The following is an 18,941-nucleotide window of genomic DNA, read 5'->3' on the forward strand; positions in this document are numbered from 1 at the left end:
CCCCCATATTGTAGCAAGCCCCAACCAAAGAATTATTGAGCTACTACTTCATAACTATAATTTTGCTACCATTATGAATAGTAATAACTGATAATATGACCCCTGGGACAAAGGGTCCTTACACACACACACACACACACACACACACACACACACACACACACACACACACACACGTCCATCTCAGTAACTCTTATGCTATCTGTAGGCCCATGACATACCTGAATTCCTCAAGCTCCCACAACCAGGACCAGAGGTGGCTAATGGTCTAAATGACCTCTACGCTATCTATATGACTGAGACCACGTCAGATCCTCCCCCGAGCCCTTAAGATAACACATACAGCCTATCTCTAGAACCTATCTTCATGGAAGAATTGATAGTACTTTGAGAAGAGTTTTGAAGTAATTATGCTTCCTTGTGTATATGGGATTATGTTACACCAGAAATACACTGCAATAAATTGTCCGGTGTCAGACTCTAGATGTTTGAACGAACACTGGTTAATGAGTTGTGCTGAATGGTATTTCCTTCTTGCCTCACACAGATAAGTTACTCTGTCAGCTCTGGTGGTCACAGAGGCCCCACAGCACAGGATGAATCCCTGTGAAGGATGACTCAGTACCTGATCCTCAACAGCAGCAAGCTGTACCTCCAGCCAGGCCAGGAAACACACAACTCAGCAAGTCTGGTCTTTGTATTTGAGAATAATTAGCCATTGTCTAAATACTGGCCTGGTCCTGCCTAAAAAATCTTTTGCAGCTTCTTTTTGGGTGGGTGGTGGGGATGTCTTGAAACAGGATCCCATGTAGATCAGGACAGCCTGGCCTTGAACTGATTCTCCAGCCTCCACCTCCTAACCTGGCTCCAGCAACCATGACTGTCCCAGAACAAATCTTACAAGACCCCAAAGAACCAAACTATTTTCAGTTAACTTTACTATGGTTTCAGAACAAAGCCCAAGGATATTTATAGGAATTCAAAAACACTAGAACCTAAGAAAATAAATTTACAACGTCTGACAACTATTCAAAATAGGAGAAGAAAATGAGAGGAAAAATAAATTCACTTAAATAGACCAAAAACTTACATGTATCTGAATAATTAATTTCAAAATTAATAGGAAATAAACAAGCAAGACATTCAAGCAACACCAAGTGCATGAAACATGAGGAAAATGGCTCATCACAATAAAGTAACTCAAACCTGTAACAAACAGAAAAATCCCAAAGCAGCTAGAGTAAAATAGAAACATTAATTGTCCAAAGGTAGGGCTAGCATCCTGTTCTGGTTGGAAACAGTGTAAGTGATCAGGTAATGGGTCAACACCAAAGCACCCTATCAACCTAGTACTCCATACTTACAAAGCTATCTTTCAAAGCCAAAATGAAATGACTTTTTCAGACATATGAAAACTAAAAGAACTTATTCCCGTCAAACCTGCCCTACAGGAAATATGAAAAGTCCTTTAAGCAGAAGTAAAATTATTTCAGCACAAAATGTGGATCCACTTAAAGAGACAAAGACAGTCACAAATGCCAGCTACATCTGCTTCATTAAATATCTTTAGGGGCCATCGAGATGGCTAAGCAGGTAAAGGCACTTGCTATCCAAGCCAGGAGACCTAAATTTCATTCCTGAAATTCACATGGTAAATGAAGAGAATTGACTCCTGCAAGTTGTCTCTGACCTCCACACGCATACTGTGGAACACATGCATATATGTTCGTACACACACACAAATAAACATGCAATAAAATTTTTATCTTGCTGGGCATGGTGGCACATAGTGCACACCTTTAATCCCAGCACTTGGGAGGTAGAGGCAGGTGGATCTCTGTGAGTTCACGACCAGCCTGGTTTACAAAGAAAGTTCCAGGACAGCTAGGGCTGTTACACAGAGAAACCCTGGCTTGAAAAGTCCTCCTGCTTGCATAGCAAACACTTTATGAACTGAGCCACCTCCCCAGCCCACAGTATCTTTATGGCATGATAATACAGACAACGTCTGAATTGTTCCTAGACTTTCTTGTGTTCACTGTAGCCATTCACAGAGTGGCAAAGAGACAGTTATGAGAACCTGGCTGGCTACTGTGGAGCCAAGTACACTTGCTTTGGGAGAGGCCTACTAGCACCAGACTCTATCTGCTCCTTTACTTTACAAGGTATACATACTTTCTTATAAGTTTTTAAAAAAGAGTTTATTAAAACAGAACACACAATTTAAGAAGCTGAAAACTTAGCATCTCATTGTGTCACATGTTAAAGACAGCATTCAAATGCTTTGCCTCCTTCCCAGCAGCACTATCATACACCACACAGCTCCAGGTTAAAATCAGTTTCTGAGTATGGTAGCACATGAGAATTGTAGTGTCTTGGAGGCTGGGCAGGAAAACCTAGAGTTTAAGGCCAGCCTGGGTTGAGAAAGTCAAAAAACAACAAAAAAGTTAGTCTTCTGTCACACTAGCCACACTTCAAGTCCCCAAATACTACATACATCTGATGAATACTGTGATAATATGGGACATTCACACCGCCCAGAAGTTCTACTGCACACTGGCCTTGACTCATTCCTACAAATGCTGAGCTAAAGACTCACTACCTTTCAACAGTTTACACGCCCCTTCTCCCATGAAGATCAGGTAGAAATCATGCTTCACAGGACTAAATTCCAACAGGTCAAATTACACTGCAGCTCAGTGAACTTGTGGATGGTTCAATGACAAGGTCAGACTGTACAGGAAAGCAAGAACAAATGAAGCTCATTGACAACATAGAAGTCAGATGACCAGAGTAACCAGAAAAAAAGTTCAGTTAAAATAGGTTCACAGTGCTGCAGAGGCACAACCCCCTAAATTTTAATGTCTTAACTCAAAAGGGCTGCAACTCCCTCATGCTACATGTTCATCTAGCTTTGGCAGGGATGCTCAAGGCCACTGTCACCAGGTATGATCCACGTAGGACACAGTTAACAAAATAGTCACCATCTAGAACCCAACTAATCCAGGGACCGAAGAAATCAAGTTCTGTGCCAAGAAGCTTTCAGAGCTTCTTGGATACGAGCTGCTCACAGTTAGTCAGTTCAAGTAAGCCCCCTAGCCTCACTTTAACAGAAGCAGATGTCAGCAGCCACAATGACTTCAAGAGGCAAAATAACAGGATATTAGTAGAAAACATTTAACATTGTTAAAAATGAGCACTCTGGGGGATACAGAGATGGCCAGAAGTTATGAGCACTGGCTGGTTTTCCAGAGGACCTAGGACCCACATGGCAGCTCACAACTGTCTGCAACTTCAGTTCCAGGAGATCCTATATACTTATACATACATATATCAGTCAATGCTCATAAAATAAAAATAAATTATTTTAAAATTAGCACTCTAGTTAAATAGGGGAAGTTTTAGTAGCACAAATGAATTAAAACTGTCAAAGAAAAGTGATTTATAAAAGAGAAAAGGTAATTATTCTTAGAAAGGTTTCAAACAGTGTTGAGTACAGTTAAAATGCTACTGTCACCGTCAGCAGGAGTCTAGCCTCCTGTCTCCATTACTCCTCCAAGCCATCATCCCCGCCAGCAAACAGGCAATCACCATCACCATCTTTAGCACACTGAGCCTATGACATCCTTTCAGACTACTTTGGGCTCCTGGGACAGGTTTCATCACAAATGAGGTTGTGAGGTTTTCAGTAGAAACTGTGACACATTCCCATGCCCCACTTAGAAGAATGCTTAGGCCTTAGCAGGTGATCAAAACTGTGTTGAACTAATGATTTCCTAAATCCAAAAACAGGAGAATAAACTGTGAAAAGAGAGGTTTGGTGATAACAATGTAGCAGCGTTGTGGTGAATACAACTCTGGTTACACTGTGAGTTTACCAGTATGGGTATTAAGACTGTCACCCACGATTCTAACTCACCTTTTACCACCCCATATGTATCACAGGCTACCTACTGCCAGGCCCTATGCACAGTACTGGCAACACAAAGACAAAAGCCAAAAGGTTTTTCCCCTCAGTAGTTTCCAAACTCTTCTAGAGTAGGCTTGGGTATGCCAACTTCCACTTCCCAGTGAGTCAATCCTGCAGCCACTCTCTTCCATCTCATAGGATGTTTCTGCAGTACGTATTGTAATAATATTGTTTGTAATCTAACAAATAAAGCTTGCCTGAGGATCAGAATGCAGAGCCACTAGTCAGTCAGTCAGTCAGTCAGTCACACACACACACACACACACACACACACACACACACACACACACACTCTAACACTAAGCCACTAGTTAGCCACACACCTAAGCTACTAGTTGGCCATAGACGACAGGCAGTGGTGGCCACACCTTTAATTCCAGCACTTGGGAGACAGAGGCAGATGAATCTCTGTGAGTTCAAGGCCAATCTCGGCTACAGGAGAGCAAATCAGTCTAAAAAAGAAACAGAGCTTATGCCTTTGATCCCAGAACTTGGGATAATACGCCTTTAATCCTAGCACTAGGGAGGAATATAAGGAATATGAGCTCCGGGCAGTCTCAGAGAGCAGTCTGAGGTTTGGTTGGAAGCATTGCAATTTACAGTCACTCTGAGGACAGGATCACCCCTGCTTTGGCCTTAGCCTTGGTAGAGTTAAGGTTGGCTGCTTGGCTTTTCTGATCTTTAGGCAAGCTTTATTTGCTAGATTACAAACAATGTATCACTATATACATGCTCCAACACACCTGGTGCTCAAACTCTACAACCCAAACTAAAACTAGCACTGAAAACAGCAAAGAAGGGCTAAAAGCTGATCCTGTCAACGTGCTTCCTGTATGTATCTGAAGAGACTAAATACAAACAGACAGTTCTCTAGACCTAATTTTCTGCTCTATTCTAGAAATGTGTCAAGTCGTAGGAAATGAAAAAAGCTTGTTTTCAAGATAATATAACAAAAAAAAAAAAAACTAATGTGGGATCACATTCTTTTTATGCCAACAGGAAAAGCTGCATAAAGATTATGCAGCTCCATTTTTACTAGCCAAGTAGCCGAAACAAACTAATGATCTACACTAGGAAGCACAGGCTCCCCACTGACAATTAAAATACTTTTCATACCACAGGACTATTCTTAGATTACCACCTGATACTAACTTGGTAAATATCTTTATAAAATGGAAATGCTCAGTCCTAGATGAGATAGCTATATCAATTTTCTCCTCCCTCAAGGCTCAGGGAATATCATGGAAGAGGGGCTGGAAAGAATTAAGAGCTGGATGAAAAGTGCTGACACTGCACTCATGAACTCACTGTAGCTATAGTTTCTGCATAAGAACAAGCCATCACAGTCAGTCAGCATCCCAACAAGTAGCACTAACTGGTTCAGTGGGGCTACAAAAATAAATAAATAAATCAATAAATGAAGGGAAGGAGGTATGGGCTGTGTTAGGAGGTGTCTGGGAAGGGTAGAAAACGGAGTTGGGGTGGATATAATCAAAATACATTGTATATATGTATGAAATTGTCAAATAATAAAAGGATTGTTTTAGTCTTGTTTTGAGATTGGGTTTCACCATGGAGGTAGGCCTACTGGCCTGGAACTCACCATGTAGACCAGGCAGGCCTCAAACTCACAGAGATTTGCCTGACTCTGCAAGCACTGGGATTAAAGGCAAGTGTGACCATGTCTGGCAGAAAGATCGTAGTTAAAAGGAGAAAAAAAAAAAAGACAGCAGTTTATCAGTAAAGCATGTGCTAGTAGGCATGAGTCCTGGAAAAGGAAGAGGAGGAGGAAAAAATGAAGATGAAGACAAAAGGAAGAACCAAGTTTTTATAAGAGTCCAGTGTAGGTGAAAGCAGTAAGCTTTACAAAGTACTGATTGGATTTCCATTAAAGCAGAACAATCTAGAGCTAGCTCGTATTTGTGATGAGTCAATAAAGGGAAGAGTTTCCCATTCAATCTGGACCAATTCTCTATCACCCCTGCAACTGTCAAGCACACCCAGATCTGAAAGCTTTGATGGGTGTCTACTACTGTCTGGTTTAAAAAGGTATGTACAGAAGAAACCTCGTGCACCTTCTCACTTTACAATAACTAGTCTAGATGTTCAGTTCACTTAGATGTGTTACATGCCGAGTACTTCAGCGGGGCTACAAAATTACAGTTTATATACCTTTTAAAAAAAAAAATGATCCTTTTTCCTAGCAGGGCAAACTTCGTGTTCAACAGTTTACAAGATTAAAACCTTAAGAGATGTGGACCAAAGGGAAGGGAAATGTATATACAACTGAAATAGACAACTGCATCCATGCAGAAAATCACAGCTGGCAAACAAAATCCCAAGGCAAAAACAAAGTTCAGTGGGATGGAATCCTAAAAAATTTGTTGGAAAAAAAATTAATGAAAATGAAATTAGGGCAGGTGAAATGGCTCAGCAAGTAAAGGTGTTTGCTGAAGCCAGGCTACCTAAATTCAATCCTGGAAACCACATAAAGATAAAAGGAGAGAATCAATCTACAAAACTGTCCTCTCACACACACACACACACACACACACACACACACACACACACCAAGGCACATGCACCCACACATATACACATTATACACACAAAATAATAATAATAGTCTTTAATTAAAAACATGAAATGGATGAAAACTATTGAAAAATAAAATTTATAAAATTAAAACTTGAATTAGGAGAAAGATTAAAACTTCACTCTAGCGGCTGGAGAGATGGCTCAGAGGTTGAGAGTACTGACTGCTCTTCCAGGGGTCCTGAGTTCAATTCCCAGCAACCACATGGTGGCTCACAAACATCCGTTATGAGATCTGGTGCCCTCTTCTGGTGTGCAAATATACATGGAAGCAGAATGTTGTATACATAATAAATAAATAAATAAATAAATAAATAAAATCTAAAAAAAAGAGAATTCTTTAAAAAAACTTCACTCTAAAATATGCATTTAAAAAAATTCTAATCTGGGAATAGCAGCACACTCCTTTAATCCCAGCAGCACTCGAGAAGCAGAGACAGGTAGATATTTGTGAGTTCAATGTTAGCCTGGTTTACATAGTGAGTTCCAGGCCAGCCAGAGCTACACAGTGAGATATTGTCTCAAAAACAATTTTTTGCTCGGCGGTGGTAGCACACGCCTTTAATCCCAGCAGCACTAGAGTACTAGAGGCAGGTGGATCTCTGTGAGTTCAAGGTCAGCCTGGTCTACAGAGCAAGTTCCAGGATAGGCTCCAAAGCTACAAAGAAACCCTGTCTTGAAAAAAAACAAAACAAAAGCAAACAAACAAAACCAACACTTTTTTTTTCTAAGCAAGTTTACCTAGAAACAAACAAAAGGAGGTTTTGAAATGTCTGTTACTACAAAACATGATGAAACCTGTGGAGAGAATTGGCATGTAAGCGAAAGAATTCACCCTTCAGGCCAGAACAGAAAAGGACAACTGTCTAGTACACTGACAGTGCAGGAGCTGGGGCAAGAACAGAACACCTGCCAGACAGATCTACCACCAACCTGCCCGCTAGAGGTAAGGGACTGGAGAGCTATCTTCTTCCAAATGGGGTGACCAGTCAAGCAGTTCTTGCCATGCAAATGAAGGTAAAATTTTGATTGGCCAATGTTACAAAGCAGGGTTGCAGTTAACTGAAAGCTGTCAAATTAACTCATTTGGCTGTTCCTGGTCCAACAGCAAAGGTTCCATAATTTTTCTTTCAGGACACCTACTGGACCAGTCTTGTACTGTGAAAATTGTTCCATAGGGACCAGTTATCTTTATTTTCTGAATATGAATATTTCTCCACAAAACTTACTCTGTCAAAGTTGAAAAACATTTTATCATGTAAAATATTAGGTCATAGCATGTATATAATTTTTCAATGTGAAACTGTAGCTTGTCAAAGTGCCTAGGTATAAAACTTCTACAGCTATGAACTGTAAAATGTATTAAACCTACATATATGCAGGCAAAACAATCATTTACATAAAAATTAAAATGAAATGAAAACTAAGCTTTATGGACTGGAGAGATGACTTAGCTTTCTGGTCTTCCAGGGGACTCCAGTCTAGTTCCCAGTACCAACATCAGGCAGCTCACAGCTACCTGTAATTCCAGCTCACAGGTTGGGCACTAGCACATGTGTAACAGATACATATATTCACACTCAAATAAAATAGCAATTTTTTTATTTTTTTTTAAAAAGAGTAATCTTTCTAACAGCTACTAATACCCAAAACTACATTATGGCAAACTACACTGCAGTAGAAACCTCAGAAAGGTGGAGCCATCAGCCCTTCAACCTCTAAAAACAGTGAGCCAAATATCTCTTTTCTTTGCAAACAAGACAACTCAGATACTTCATTAAAGCAATGAAAAAACTGGCTAATACACATGCAATATCCTTTAAAAAATGAACTTCAACTTTAAGCTTATCCTAACATTCCTTCAGAGAGTTCTAGCATAAAGACAGGTGTGGTGGCATATCTACAACTGCAGCAACTTGGGAGGTCAGGCAGGAAAAGCCCAAGTTTGGGGTTATAAATGAAGAACCCCATTACCACCCCCAACAAAAAAGCTGTAGTCAAACTCAATTTTGAAATACTGATGCATTGGCTATTACTCCAAGAGTGCTTTGAGTTAGTAACAGACTCCAGGGTGAACGAAAAACAAATCCCTCCCTACTCATTTAAACACTTTTGTCCCAATTACATAAGGCTACACACACACACACACACACACACACACACACACACACACACACACACACACACACACACACAGAGTACCTGAATGTACACTGTGGCATGGTTCTTTTTACTCATTTACTCTCATGTGTTTTGCATTCCACAGAACCAACTGACTCATGTTAAATATTTACTTGGCCATACCCCCTAACCCCTCTCCCAATACACACATCCCACATTCTTAGAACTCATTCATTCACTACTCAGGCTAGAAACATGCACACACACACAAGATTCTCAAGCATTCTGTATTCACTGCCCCCATGCCTTTATTTGTAGCACAGACACTAGCAATACAGCAAGTTCATCTGCTGAGACAATACTCACTCCCAAATCTTTGGAGCAGATTGAGAGATTAGCAATACACAGGTTCCAATGATCCAAAAAATGAGATAAGCCGGGCGGTGGTGGCACATGCTTTTAATCCCAGCACTTGGGAGGCAGAGGCAAGTGGATCTCTGTGAGTTCGAGACCAACCTGGTCTACAAGAGCTAGTTCCAGAACAAAGTCACAGAGAAACCCTGTCTCAAAAAAAACAAAACAAGGTGGGGGGGACCTAGCTGGAGGGATGGTAATGTTTACTATGTCATTGTACACAAAAGTATGTTATTTCATTTTTGACTTTACAAGGTGTTAAGTACTTTTCTCATTGTTGTGACAAAGTATCTGACAAAAGCATCTTTTTTGTTGTTGTTGTTGTTTTTTCGAGACAGGGTTTCTCTGTGTAGCTTTGGAGCCTGTCCTGGCACTCTCTCTGGAGACCAGGCTGGCCTCGAACTCACAAGTGCTGGGATTAAAGGCGTGTGCCACAAACGCCCAGCTGACAAAAGCATCTTAAAGGAGGATTTCATGTCAGGGAAAGCATGGCTGCAGTATATAATGTGGCTAGTCACATGTTGTCTGCAGACAGCAAACAGAGATGAATAATAGTGCTCAGCTTACTTCCATTTTATCCAGCCCTAGACCTCAACCTGTAGGATGGCACCACCCACATACACAATGGGTATTTCCTCCTCAGTTAAACTCCTGTGAAAACACTCTCACTGATATGCTCAGACAATTTCTTTCCTAAGTAATTCTAAATCTAGTCAAGTTGACAATGAAAATTAACCATCACAGAAGGAAGGACCAACAATTAAGAGACTACTGTGACACTTTTGGAGACATCAGACTTTTTTTATAACAGTTTTTTTATTTTTTGAAATTACAGTATAATCATACCATTTCTCTCCCCACCCCTCCTTTCCAAGTCTTCCCAGGCACTCCCTTGTTGCCTCTCAAATTCTTTAATTGTATAAATGTGTATGTGTGTGTGCATGTGTGCATTTTTTCCTAAATATATAAATACAACCTGTCCAATCCATATAATGTTACCTGTGTGTATAAGGTCTCAGGACTGACCACCTGGTACCAGACTTTTGAAAAATGTCAAAACTGTTAAGAAGTTGAGTTTGAATTAAATGCATTGTGCATTTGAGACAGCAAAAGCCAAATATAAGAATATGAATATGAAATATCCCCCTCTAGCTCATGTTCTGAATGTCTGGTCCCTAACCAACAGTGCAACTTGAGGACTGGACACTTCAGGAGGTGGATCTAGCTGAAGGAAGAAGGTCATCTGGGAGAAGTGACTCTGGGATTATGTTATCCCTGCCCATTTCCTGTCTCACTTTCTGCTTGCTGTCTGCCATGATATGAACAGCCTTCACCATATGCTCCTGCCACCATGAAGTGAAGTGTTTGCACACGCTGTCCCCAAATGGACTAAAATCCTATGAAATCATGAGCCTAAAATCATTGAAGTTGTTTCCATCAGGTACTATGGTAACAGCAATGCCAAAGTAACTAAGACACCAAACTCTAGTGTTTTCTACACCTGTTCAAATGATCCAAAAGCTGCCACTTACTGACATATCTGCTATATGTTGGGCCCTGCACTGAGTTACAAAATTATCCCAAAATGCTACTTTGACCCAATTAGATTGCAAAGCGATTATGAGTTAATTCAGTCAAACATCTAATGAATGAGTACTGTGCAAAAAGATTATACTGCACACTAGAAGGAATCATCAAATAAGAGTCCCCTCTCTTCCCTCTAGAAAAAAGAATCCAGGAGATGCCTCCATGCAAAACAAAACAAAAACCAAAAATACAAAATCCTAAAATGTCATAAGTAAACATCAACAACAAAACAATTTGAAGGATTAGACTAGAGAGATGGTTCACTTATTGCTCTTGTAGAGGACCCAGGTTTAGTTCCCAGCACACACTCTTAGCAGCTTGCAACTGCCTGTATCTCCAGTTCCAGGGGATTTGGCCTCCATAGGCACCTGCACACATGTGATGCATGCAAACCCAAGCACACACATAAAATAAATTATAATTAAATTGGGCAAAAAAAAATACTTGAGGTATCAGCCAAACATAGTGTGGAAGAATAAAGAGTTAATTCTGAAAATCAAGTTACAGAAGTACAAAGAATATCAGTGAAGTCTTCAAAATTTCAATAGCATGATGGGTGGAAAGGACAAAAACAGAATCTGGACAATCATGAGGCAGCCAGCAATTTCCTGCTAAGATATAAGGTGCTGTGGCTTGAATCTGAAATGTTCCCCACAGGCTCACATGCTGAACACTTGGTCTTCTACAGGTTAGTGGCACTTTACTGGGAAATGCTAGAAATCATAGGAGGCAAGGGTTAGCTGGAGGAAGTGGGACACTGATAGATCTTAGGGATACCTTATCTATCCATCTCTCATCCAACACCCATCTCCTCTCCCCTTCTCTCCCTCTCTTCCTGGCTGTCAAGAGGTGAGTAACTTTGCCCCACCAAATGTCCTTCCACCATGAGAGGACTGAAACCAACACAAACCTTTCTCCCACTTAAATTGTGCATATCAGATATTTTTTGACGATGATGAAAGTCTAACCCAGAAAATCAGTCACAGAGAAGTGAGGTCATTGCTGACTATTGCTGATGTGGGTCAGAAACCTTTGGACCCGGTCTTATAGCAAGAATATGAAAGACTTTAGAAAAGCAAGCCAAAGCTAAGAATGCTATTAGCAGAGCTTAATGGACAATTCTGGTGAGATCTCAGAAGACCAGAAGCCACTAGGAATACAGATGATATAGACAGGTTTCAGAAGCAAAGACTTCTGGAAATTGGACTAGAGACTGTACATGTTGCATTATAACAAAAACATGTCTAAATTTTATCCATTTCCCCAAACTCCAAACTTTGTGACAGGCTGAGTTCACAAGTGACCCATTAGAAATTCCAAGGTAGCTGAGCATTCCAGCTGTGGATGAGTTTTGCTAACAGCTCCTAAGAATTATAAGAAAAAAGCAAAAAAGACTGAAAAGCTTGAAACCTGTTCAGAAAAAGCAGCAAAGGTAAAGATGAAGCCAAAGAAAGTGTGACTACTGAAGAAATTACGGCCATTATAAAAGAGTCAAGGATTAGCATCAAGACAAAAGGTGTCTTCAGGGCATCTCAGAAACTGGCCAGACCCCAACATCACAGGTTCAAAGGTAGTAAAACATAAACTAATTTGGAATACTTACCCCTTGACACGAGAGAGAGCTTTAAGAACAGCATGACTGGACAAGGACAAGGCTACCTGGAAAGGTGTTTCCCAGGATTTGTTTTGTTGTGCTCAGCCACCCAGGTACTCTTGATGCTGCTGTAGCCATGAGAGCCTGACTTCTACTGCAGCTGGCAGCAAATCTTGGCACTATTAAGTGACACTGGGTTAGCAGGCAAGTAAAATACACTTAATGGCCATAGAGGCTTCCACCCAGATTTCAAAGAAAAGCCAGAGAGATCAGGAAATGTGTGATAAGATTAGGGTCCCTGCACTATGACAGTCCAAGACGGCATTGAGTGGAGCCAACCCAAGAGTGGTCATATGGGCTGCATGCAAACAGCAAAGCCAAAGGGGCAGGGCTGTCCAAGCCCAATGGAGCTCACAAAACACTTCAGATGACAGGCATAGAGCAACAAGATTTAAAGTTTGCCCTGTTGGGTTATGATCTGGCTTTGGTACAATCCTCACTGGCTAGTCTGTTATGCTTTTTAGAATGGAAATATTCACTGTGTCCTTATGTATGTAATTTCATTTTTTATTTTACTGGGACTCATAGCTGAGAGTTTGCCTCAAGTCTCAGAAAGAGACTTTGGACTTGGGACTAAGAGCAATGTTAAAATATAATACACTGGGGACTTCTGAGAGAGTAAATGCATTTTGCATTATGGGGGGCCCAATAATTAACCTTTGGGGGCTGGGGTGGAATGTTATGGATCTGAAGTGTGCCCCTCGGACTCATTTGAACATCTGAGGGTACTATTTTTGAAGATGCTGAAAACATTAGAAGGTGAGACTTAGTAGATAGCAATAGGTCACTGGAGGCAGGTCCTTGGGGTATCTCTGTCTTTCACTGTTTCCTGGCTTCCACTAGGTTGAGATCTTCCAGCCACCATGTCCTTCATGGTAAGACTGAAAGCTCAGAAACAATGATCCAAAACAGAGCTTTCCTCCCAGAGATTTTTATACCAGGTGTTCTGGGAGCTGCCTAACCTATGAGGTAACAAGAAGACAGTTTCAGATGTAATTAAGAGAATAAATGCCGGGTGTTGGTGGCACACGCCTTTAATCCCAGCACTCGGGAGGCAGAGGCAGTAGGATCTCTGTGAGTTCGAGGCCAGCCTGGTCTCCAGAGCGAGTGCCAGGATAGGCTCCAAAACTACACAGAGAAAACCCTGTCTCGAAAAAAAAAAAAAAAAAAAAAAAAAAAAAAAAAAAAAAAAACCAAAAAAAAAAAAAAATAGAGAGAGAGAGAGAGGGAGAGAGAGAGAGAATAAGCACAGGTGACAATGCTTTTAGAGTGCATTCTTAACACTTTCAACACTGCCTCTTAGCCAAGGGAGGCAGAGGCAGGCAGATCTCTGTTGAGTTTGAGACCAGCCTGGTCTACAAGAGCTAGTTCCAGGACAGCCTCCAAAACCACAGAGAAACCCTATCTCGAAAAACCAAAAAAAAAAAAAAAAACTAACCAAAACAAAACAAAAAATGCATAGCAGAGAAGGGGGTGTAACTTTGTTGGAAGAATATCTGTCCAGAATGCATGATGCTCTCTGTTTGATCCTAAGCACAAAAAAAAAAAGAAAAGAAAAGAAAAGAAAAAAGAAAAAGGAGGGGAACAGAAACAACAGAAGTATAAATGCAGAGCTGGCAAAAATCTAGTACCTGGAGCTGAAGAGATTCAGCAGTAAAAAATATTTACTGCTCTTTGATAGGACTGGAGTTCAGTTTCCAGCTCCCAAGTCAGGCAGATCACAACTGCCTGGCACCAGAGAAATCTAACACCCTCAGCTGGCCTCCAAAGGACGCATATCTACACACACACACACACACACACACACACACACACACACACACACACACACACACACATCTTTCTTTTAAAAAAAAAAGCTGGTCATCAAAAAAGAAGCCCCTAGGACCAGCAAGATGGCTCAGTGGATAAAGGCATTTGTCAAGCAAGTCTAGAAACCTGAGTTAAATCCCAAGAGCCCAGCTCACTACAAAGCAAAAGACATGAAATGAGATTTGTTTCACAGAAAAACTGAGGGTCAAGAGATTCCATGGTGCTGGGTGGTGGTGGTGCATGCCTTTAATTCCAACACTCGGGAGGCAGAGGTAGGTGGATCTTTGAGTTCAAGACCAGCCTGGTCTACAAAAGCTAGTTCCAGGACAGCCTCCAAAGCCACAGAAAAACCCTGCCTCAAACCACCCCCTCCAAAAAAAGAGATTCCATGGTGACCCAGGAAGCAAGAGAGGGACCAGAATGTAACTCTCATCTTGTAAATGAGTAAGTCTTCTAGAAAGCAATAATGGTTTTTTGTTTTTTGGGTTTTTTTTTGTTTTGTTTTGTTTTTGTTTTTGTTTTTGTTTTTCAAGAAGGGTTTCTCTGTGGCTTTGGAGGCTGTCCTGGAACTAGCCCTTGTAAACCAGACTGGTCTTGAACTCAGAGAAAGCCTGCCTCTGCCTCCCAAGTGCTGGGATTAAAGGCGTGTACCACCACTGCCTGTCGAAATAATATTTTATATTAAGTCCAAAAAAAATTTTAAGAAAAAGCATGCCATCGACCAACAGAGGAGTTACCCTTTATACAAGGGAGTGTTTTCAGCTTGGACTCTGATTCCCCTACCCATGACATGGGGCAGAATATAGTCGCTTTGCAAACTCTTGACAGTTCAGAAACAGATGGCAGAGTAACAGCTTCACTCAGGACATAATTATGTGAGAAGCCAAAAACAACTGCACAGAAATCTTTTAAATAGTAACTACCCTCAACATGGTAAAACTGCATTTCTAACACTTTAATTGGTGTTAATGTTTTATTAAAATTACTTATATTTTTTAGAATTTTTTATTTAAATTAGAAACAAACTTGTTTTACATGTCAATCCCAGTTCCCTCTCTCTCCCCTCCTCCCCTGCCAGCCACCAACCCCCTATCCCATCCCCTTTTTGCTCCCCAGGGAGGGTGAGGCCTTCCATGGGGGATCTTCAAAGACTGTCATATCATTTGGAACAGGGCCTAGGCCCTCCCCCATGTATCTTGGCCGAGAGAGTATCCCTCTATGTAGAGTGGGCTCCCAAAGTCCATTCGTTTACTAGGGATAAATACTGATCCACTACCAGAGGCCCCAAATTACTTATAATATTAATATGCTCAAAATTGGCAGACTTTTATTTAGCAAGCATTTCCCTATGTTTAAAGCCCCCAGAAAGAAGTTAGGAATAAAACAATAGCAGGAGCATCATAGCTAAAGTTTAATGTCTTCTGGCCCCCAAGGGAAGCATATGCACACACAAGGACAATAATGGAAAAAAAAAATAGAAGACAAAGCCTACAGTAAGGAGGAATTAATTCTGAAGGACTTCCAAAGGCTCCAGAGAGGATACAGTTATCTTATAAGAACTTTTAAAAACTAGAGAAAGTGTAAATTAGGGGGCACTCAGATCAGAAGAAAGTATATATCAATCAATCAAGAAAGTCTGAAACTGTTTGGCATGTCCAGAGCAGCAGTAGTCTTAGCAAGATAATGTGAAAGTGGCCAATACAGGATGAGAAGGGCTGAACTGCAAGAGGCCTCCAACACTATGTTGGTATGTGCAACTACATTCTGAGCCCCAAATCACAGGCACTTAGAAGCTTTCAGGACCAGAGGCTGACATGTGTTTGAGAAAGAGAATCCTGGAAGTTATGCAAAGTAAAGAGGAAGCAATAGTGGCCTGAAGACAAGTGACAGCTTCGAGCCAGGAGGGGAATTTGAGGACTCAGAAATATCAGCACAAACCCAGCCAATTTGAGAGCCTGAATGTGGATGGAATTACTTCACATCATTCCTCTCTGCTTATCCATCTTGCAAGACAGGTATCACCATTCTTCCCATTTCACAGATGACAAAACTGGCTCAGAGGCCATTAACTGCTCCAAGTCAAATGACACAAAAATATGGGCAATACTCAGGCTCAGTACATTTCCACACAAATAAGGAATAATAAGTCCACCGCTTTTAAAGAGTCCTGGGATAAAGTAAGGCACAGAGAGAAGATACATGACCACTGGGAACAAGCTAAAACACATTTTGGGATTCCTAAATGTTCGTAATTTGTGTATCAAATAAACTGATCATCCTTTAAACATATTTGCCTTATGTTGCCATGTTAAAAATCTGTACCGTTATGGTCAAAGAATCTCCTAACACTCAATAAGGGCAAAACTCTCCTCTTGATATTTCACTGTCTAAGGTGGCACTTTCTTAAGTGAAAACAGACTCATGAAAACTTGTTACACTCAAATAGAAGCCCTATTTTAGGTTCTGAGAATTTAATCCTGAGCTTCACTTGGCCTACACCCCCAGCCCTGACTACTTTTCAAATGATTAAAAATTTGTGACTGGCTCAGCCAGGAAAGTGCTTGCCACACAAGCTCAAGGCCCAAGTTCAGGTCCCGGGTGCTACATGCATGCCTTGTAATTCCAGCACTGGGGAGGCCCAGATGGGAGAATCTTTGAAGTTTACTAGCCAGCATATCCAGCCCGACTGTTAAGCTCAAGGTTCAGTGAGAGACCCTGTCTGTGGAGCTGAAGGTTGGTGACACATGACTTTAATCCCAGCATATCCAAGGCAGAGACAGGCAGATCTCTAGAGAGTTCTTGGCCAGCCTGGTATACCTAGTGAGACCCTATCTCAAAATATAAGGTGTAGAGCAACTTAAGACATCTGATGTTGATCACTGGCCTCCTCACGTACACACCCAAACACATTACCATATACACGCACACGAATACATACATGGCTATAATTAATTATTTGGATAAGAAGATAATGTGGAAATATGATAAAAGTACATTTTATATAAGCATGAACTTGTGAAAGAATAAATTTTTAAAGTACATTATTTGGCAAGAACAGCAATTGAATCCAAGACAATAAGTATTAATTGCAAGGAGCCTCCATGGGTATTTCAAAAGCACAGGTCCAGAATGCTTTTTGTCATAAAGATCCTGAGACCTAGTTAGAATGGTTCAGCCCAAAATATCTGCGGGCGAATATTTGACCTTCAGAATGCAGAGTGACAGATATTTTCTTCTCCCTTTAAATCTGAAGTCTCTAAAACCGACGAAGTGTCATGCAACCGGTCCTATACTGATATCAGAAATCCTGTGTGGGGTTTTAATTGCATAGTCTTTTCTATGGCATCACCTGTTATCTAAACTGCTCGTCCCCAGCTCCTCGGAAATCCTCCTCACACCGTTTCTGTAGCAAGCCAAGACTCAGAAATGCAAAATGCATTGTCAGTTACTTGGGCACCAAGGCAAAGTCTGCGATGCAGGTGATGAGAACCAAGAACTCCATTTAGTAAAAGACTCCGGAGTCGCCATGTCCCCCTCCCCAGCTTATCTCCATCCCACTTTTTCTTGGTTAAATCTTTAAGGTTTGTCTACAGAAGGGCAAACACTGAAGGGAGGGGCTGCCAGGTTCAGGGATCTGCTCCCCAGAGCTCATCCTGCCCCTGGCCTCTGCGCAGAGCGCTTCAGCCAGCCTGATTCTGGGCCGGCGGGAGACGCCAGGAGCTGCGGGGACGCCGGCCGGAAACCGGGCCGCAAGGGTCCGGGCGGCGGCGCGCTCAGGCCGGCGACTTCGGGGGACTGTCATTTCTGCCCTCGGCCGTCACCTTCGCCGACCCCGCGCCATAGGCCCGCGCGCCCGCCACTCACCGCGCCGCGCCCGCCCCTGACCGCCGAAGGACAAAGCTGAGGGCGCCGGGCGAGGCTCGGCCGCTGTCTCTCAGGCCGGGCCGCCTCAGCCCGTCGCGGCCCATTGTGCGCACTCATCGCACGCCGCCCGCGGGGTCCTCGGGCCCGGCGTCTCCCGAGCTAATCACCCGCCACGGCCCCGCTCCCGGCCCCCGCCTACCTGCCAAGGCTGCCGGGCGGGAGCCTCTCCTTGTGCTCCGAGGGCTGCAGGCGGCTGCCGAGCGCCGGTGGCCCTGGCCTGCGCCTTACGTAAAGCGGCGGCAGCGGCGGCGGCGGCGGGCGGCGGCGGCGGCGGCGGCGGCGGCGGCGGCCCCAGCGCCAAGCGGCGGAGGGCGGGAGGCAGCGCGCGGCAGCGGCTCCGCTGAGTTACCTGGCAACGGCCTCAGCGCCCAGCCAGCCAGTGCGGCGTTCCATATCCTTCCGCCCAGGCGCCGGGATTACATCAGCGCGCCGGGGCACCGCCCTCATGCCGTGGGTGGAGGAGCAGGAGGTGCAGAGGGCACGAGGCCGTCCTAGGGATCTGAGACTTTGAAGATTTACCAGGTCCTGAGAGCCTGGTAAAGAGCCTCTGGTGTACTCAGACCAAGCTTAACAGAGAGTCCCCATGTACATGCACCCCACCCCCGCTTTCCCCTCTCCGCGCGCTTCACCTGTCCGCGCCCCCTCCTCACCACGTCCTGGGATGGCTGGAGTGGGCGGCTTAACATAAAGACTTCAATTTAAACAACAAAAAAAAAGTGACATGGCTTTTTTATGTTATTATTAAGTAGGCAAAAAATAAAAGACCTTCTGGAAGATTCGGAAGTGGGAGCCAAAAATGCGCACTAACCTTTTAGTCAAAGTCTCTTCCCTCCTACTCACCTTCCCTAAATGTGACTCCTAGGC

At 42.6% G+C, this 18,941-nt stretch overlaps 1 protein-coding gene across 6 annotated transcripts in view; it reads right to left on the bottom strand.

The window, feature by feature from the left end:
• Kiaa0232 (KIAA0232 ortholog) overlaps positions 1-18,369 on the bottom strand; it is a 60,612-nt gene extending 42,243 nt beyond the window's left edge. For all 6 annotated transcript variants that reach the window (XM_027387087.2, XM_027387085.2, XM_027387086.2 and 3 more), the window contains exon 1: positions 18,217-18,369. The gene's annotated coding sequence lies outside the window, so the exon portion shown is untranslated. The remainder of the gene's footprint in view (positions 1-18,216) is intronic.
• Positions 18,370-18,941: the final 572 nt, after the last annotated feature.

Source organism: Cricetulus griseus (assembly GCF_003668045.3).
Source record: "Cricetulus griseus strain 17A/GY chromosome 1 unlocalized genomic scaffold, alternate assembly CriGri-PICRH-1.0 chr1_1, whole genome shotgun sequence".
Taxonomy (NCBI): Eukaryota; Metazoa; Chordata; class Mammalia; order Rodentia; family Cricetidae; genus Cricetulus; species Cricetulus griseus.